This window comes from Elephantulus edwardii, unplaced genomic scaffold (assembly GCF_000299155.1).
Source record: "Elephantulus edwardii isolate Elephantulus edwardi_28Jun2011 unplaced genomic scaffold, EleEdw1.0 scaffold00057, whole genome shotgun sequence".
NCBI lineage: Eukaryota > Metazoa > Chordata > Mammalia > Macroscelidea > Macroscelididae > Elephantulus > Elephantulus edwardii.
The window spans coordinates 12,810,934-12,816,819 of NW_006399807.1; the positions used below are offsets into that span (position 1 = coordinate 12,810,934).

General features: G+C 41.4%; 1 protein-coding gene across 1 annotated transcript in view; it reads right to left on the bottom strand.

Moving 5' to 3' along the window:
• Positions 1–5,886, bottom strand: part of F5 (coagulation factor V (proaccelerin, labile factor)) — a 126,180-nt gene that overhangs the window by 104,714 nt on the left and 15,580 nt on the right. The gene's annotated exons all lie outside the window — the stretch shown is intronic.

Sequence of the window (5,886 nt, forward strand, 5' to 3'; positions counted from 1 at the left end):
TTTTTTTTAATTTTATTTTTATTATTTTGTGTGTATGTGTACTGTCAAATCAGATCTGACTGGTACAGGAGGAGATTGTCCCTCTTTCTCCAGCAGGGTATCTGGTGGATTCGAACTGCTTACTTCTAGGATTGCAGTGCAGCTTCTTGCCACTAGGCCACCAGAGCTCGCTGACTTTGGATTTTCTTGTGAGTGATATGAGAAATCATTGGAAGTTTTGTGCAGCAAAAAGACATGGTCCATGATAGTTTGAAAATTCACTCTGGCTGCTGGGTTGGAAATAGTCTATGTTGTAACAAAAGCTGATATGAAGAGACCAGATAGAAGAGACAAGAGATAATGATGAATTGGACTAACTAGTAGTGAAATGATGAGGCAGAATGAGAAATAGTGCTCATGGATGATCAGTGAGGTTCAGATTTGAAAAGCTGGGTGGATGAGAGTTCCATTCTTTGAGGGGAAGAATGCTGCATTAGGGTTTTGCTGGTGGGGCTACTACAGAGATCATACTTGGTTTTATGACTCTTTCTTCCAGTCCACCGCCTGCCTGTCTGTGTGTCACAGTGCTGTAGACTGCACGTTGTCCTGATGATGCTGTAGCTATGCTACAGAAAAGTATGCCATGAACATTTCAGGGTCACTCATGGTCAATACCCATGTGTGGTACAGTCAGACTACAACAGATTAGAAGGCCTAGTGGTCTGCTTCCAAAACTTAGTCAATGAAAAAGTCCTGGATACGGAAAATGACTGTCTGACTTGCTTGCTTTGGAAATTCCAAAGAAAGACATCATTCTGGTGCAGCAGATGGCCAGTGAGGGTGTGGGAGATGCTTGGGTAAGGTAAATTGGCCCAGCAGTTGCATCATTGGACTTGTGTTGCAACAACAGTTGCAACAAAGCACATGCCCGGGACTGTGAAGATGAAACTGGGCAGTGCTTCATTCCGTTGTGTATGCAGCTGCTGTGAGTCAGAGTTCTCTTGGCACCCAGCAACAAATGAGTCAGACTCAACTCAGAGCCAGCTAACATCCCCTGGACGTCCAGTTCTGGTGTCTACAATGATTTTGTACCTAAAGCATCTTTTTTTTAAAATTAATTTTATGTTAGTGCTGCTCAAAACCAAACCTACCTCTATCCAGTCAAGTTCTGACTCATGATGACTCTTGATTAGGTTTCTGGAGTTGGAAACTCTTGATAGAAGCAGATTGCTTCATTTCTCACCCTTGAAATATCCGGTAGATTCAAACTTCCAACCTTTCCATTAGCAGCTTAACATATAACCCTCCATGCTCAGGACTGTGCCCATCACTTAGTCCAATCTCCACTTGAGTGATGGACTACCAAAGCTGAGGGGAAGAGGCTTTCCTAAGAGCAGCTGGTGACTCAGTGCCATTGTTGGGAACAGAACTTTGGTCTTCACCTTCCTCAGGGCGCCTCCTCACCGCTTTCCAGAATAGGAAGGCTTCACTTTTTCACTCCTGAATTCCTGTAGTCTACTATCTTTAGTTCGAGATACCATCAGAAGCCCACACTAGCCACTGTGTCCTGTCTGGGCTTACCAGGAGGCCAAGAGGGAACCGGCTATGCTAACACCCAGTGCCCTGTATTTTGCTACCATGGTTTCTTTGCTTGATTTCTTTGTCTGTTGGCATCACATGGCTGCAAATGTCACATGTCCCAAATTAATCTCCCAAATTATTTAACTTAATAAAACTTCTTCCTTAAAGAGGAGGTTGGGTGTTATTATTTTAGCTCCACCTTCCTGCTTTTTTTAGAATTAAGGCACACAAAAGGATTTTTTTTTTCCATAAATACAAACTAAATTCCTTCAGGCATCTTGGCAAACACTGAGCAGTTTTTAGCTGCTCCATGCAGACAGCCCAGGACCTTTCTCTTCCTTTTCTCGACACCCAAAGCTGGAGCTGGCGAAGGAGTGGCCTACCTGGGGTCTGTGGATGGCAGAACACCATGTACCCAATTTCATGCATTTGTGGCTTTGGAAAGGCCTGCAGGAGGCCAGTTAATCCCAGCTTCTGCTCTCAGGTGGATGATGTGTTGTTTAACACAAGGCAGTCCATTGTTGCTGTTGTAAAAAACTCTTTTGGGGATAAATATTTCATAATCTTCCTTGAAAAGATGTGGACTCACAACTACTATTTTAAAGGGCAAAATGGAATTCCTGAAAATGAGTCCTGCCTCCCACCTCCACTGGAATTCCTGCCCAGTGAGCTGGGCAGGCATGGCCCGACCTATGGCCTTGCAGCCTTTTCTCTTGCTGCTGTTGTTAGTTACCACAGAGCTGACTCTGACTCACAGCAATCTTATGTGTGTCAGAATAAAACATAGCCAAGTCCTATGTCATCTTCATGATCGTTGGCATGTTTGCATGTTTGCACACTTCCTCAATGGTCCCACTGCAGAGGTGAGAAACTGGTTTGACATGACTTTTTCATACTCAGCTTATACTCACCAGATGTGTCGAGCAGGAAATAGGGGGAAGGAATGTATATGTGACACCTGAATAGACTAGGGAATAGGGAGGTTTCCAGTTAATGGTGCACTTAATCCTAGATCTTCTCTAAATTGTTAGCTTCTCTTTTACACCAAATATGCACAGATCAGCGACTGTAGAAAGATGAATAAAATATCTCCCCTGCACCTCAGGAATGCACAGTTAAAGGACTTTGAGTTCAAGAAAAGACTGCTTAGAAATTGGTGTCAAAACACCACAGAGTTCACATGAAATAATACGTTGCAAGATGAACGGAGGTTAAAAAAAATGTTTAAAGTGAAAAGTATTTAAGCATGAATCGGGCTGCTGTCACTGAGTGTCAAGGTTTATACCTACTGAGTTTGGAGCAGAAAATGACAATACAAATAAATCTGCAATTATTTTGATGATTGTATTTTCCTCTTTAAAAAACAACCAATGACTCCTGTTTCTTAAAATATATAGCCTCCTCCAGCCTGGCATTGGCCTTTTTTCTTTTCTTTTCTTTTCCTTTTCTCTTGTGCTCGCTTCGGCAGCACATATACTAAAATTGGAACGATACAGAGAAGATTAGCATGGCCCCTGCGCAAGGATGACACGCAAATTCGTGAAGCGTTCCTTTTCTCTTCTCTTCCCTTCCCTTCCCTTCCCTTCCCTTCCCTTCCCTTCTCTTCTCTTCTCTTCTCTTCCTTTCCCTTCCTCCCTCCCTTTCCTTTTTAAAATGACTTATGGCACTCAGCATGGTGCCTTCCACAGCAAAAGCATTTAAATTCTGCAAACTGGGCCAAAACCTCACAAAGTTAAGGCTGCAAACTCCTGCCAGCTCCTTTTCTTTCACGCGGGACTTCTTATCAGGTTTCCAGCTTGTTTTCCTCCTATCTGGCTACAGATATTTACAGTTGTTAATTATCCATTTTCTATGCCAAGCTTTCAGGTGGAGCACTGACATGAATAGTACCACAGTCCTTCAACTTCCTGCTAACCAGTACAAAAACAAACAAACAAACAAAAAAACCCAGACCCATTGCCATGGAGTTGAGTCTGGCTCACAGCGATCCCCCATCGGGTTTCTGAGGCTGTAAATCATTATGGGAAAAGACTGCCCATCTTTCTCCCTCAGAACAGCTGGTATATTTGAACAGCTGACTTTTCAGGTTAGCGGTCCAAAACATTACACAACATACCACAGGGGTACAGACATACTTTAATTTGCAGACCTACTTCCCCCTCTCAGTTTACGGCCCCAGTGAAGGTGGAATCCTTTCTGCCTAACACTGATCCAACCAAGCTCTGAATCCCATCGCTTTCTGCTGCTTCTGAGTCTGACTCCACAAACTATTTTCTCTCAGACGTCTTTTATCCTTTTCTTTTATGTAGATTGTTTTCCTTTGAGCACATACATTGTTTTAAGTTGCTCTATTTCTTTTTTCTTGCCTCCTCCCCAAATTCCAAAGTGTTCTTAAACCTACTCTTTTGTAATACCCTTTCTGTCCTCCCAGTAAGAACCAGGCTTCAGAAAAGCATTATCACTACTGCTACTGTAACCATTTCTTCAGCCTCCATTCATTCGTCAACTTCCAGTCATAAGCTTTGCACTACTACTTCATAACAAGAAACATTCCCCACTCCTTTACATTAATAGCTCCAGGAAACTGCATTCTTCTGCTTTCTTCTGTCCTCTTTAGGCCCTTTCTTAAAGTTTCTTGGTCACTTTTTCCTCCTTAAGTCATCTCCTGGACCTTGGTACTCCTTGGATGCAGTCTGTTGTATGAATCTCTTCTTCCCCTACTTTCCTGGGTAATAATGTCTATAACCTTCCCAAAGCTACATGCATTTACCATCTTTGCTGTAATGTCTCCCAAATATCTAGCCCAGATCTCTTTCTAAATATCCATTTGCACATGAGATCTTCCACAGACACGTCAATTTTCAAACATGAGCATCAACTTTTATCACAAAATTACGCTTTTTTTCTAATTTATTTAACTTAATACCTATATCCTACTAGTCAAGCCAGAAACTTTGAACTTTATCTTAATTCCTCTGTCCTATACTGTATTCTGGTTGTTTTGTGCTGTCAAGTCACTTGTGACTCATAGCGACCATATGTACAATAGCTCTGAACTCTGCCCTATCTTGAGCCAACTGCATTGTCTCTGACACTCCTACCCCCATTCTCCAGTCACTAGGTCAATCCATCTCATCCAGGGTCTTCCTCTCCTGCGCTGTTCCTTCACACTCCAAAGCATGATGTCCTTCTCCAAGGACTGGTCCCTCCTTGCAACATGCCCATAGTATGCCGACAGAGCTTCATAATCTTATGTACAGCTAATTTGTTATACTGCCTTTATTTTTAGCAATTAAATATATTTGAAGCCCATTTATTTTCTGCCCTACCTGGATTGACATAACAACCTCATAACTAGTTTCACTGGCTCTCAATTTAACGTTATCTCATACATTCCCCACATTTGGACTGACTTTTTTTTTTAAATTTTAAATTGATTTTAATTAAAGTTTACAGAGACTTTGGATTTCCATTTATTCACTGTTGCTTTTTTCTCCCTTCACACGCCTCTTCCCCAGTTCCCTTTTCTCTATGAAAAGTAAAAGAAGAAATGTTTTCATTGTTTTTCAATCCCTCCCACAAAGACCACTCCACTAAGCTTCCTTCCTTCTGGACTCTTATCATAACAATAATATCTAATCATATATCCCTTTTAAATAGTTCTCTCCCTCATCTGTTTCAATGGACTGACTTTTCTAAAGTACAGCTTTTTAGGTATGCCTTGATGCTGCTTTAAATCTTTCAGTGGCTTCCTACTGCCCTCATGATAATGCTTTAACACAGCTACCTGATTTGGTCTTTGCCCCCTTCGTAATTCCATCTTCTGTTGCTTCTTTCTTTAAATGTGGTTGCATAATTGACAGGAATCTTAGAGGTCATCTTGAGACAACTTCAATTTGCCAAGAATTCTCCCATTTTATCCCTGGGACTAGGGGACGACTCATCCTTCTCCCTTCTTTATTCATTCAAGCCTCAACAGCCTCCTCTTAGTCTCCATGTATCTGCAATATTTCCTTTTCTAGAGCAGCCTTCCATTCTTTGGAAAAGGCAGCAGTAACAACACAAAAATTATGGTCATCTTAACTTTTATTTGGGGAAAAAAAAATAAATTCTCCCTTGGATCTGCCTGCCATTCATTCTCTTTTCTCTTATTTCTTTCCCTACTAATTTCCTGAAGGCACAGTTTATGTAGTATGCTACCATGTTTAAGATCTAGAAATCCATTCAACCTACTTTCTCTGCCTAAAGATGAGGTTGCGGGGGATTTGTTTGGTTGTTATTTTTAGCTGTCATGTTTATCACACTAAAAAATAAAAATATATATAA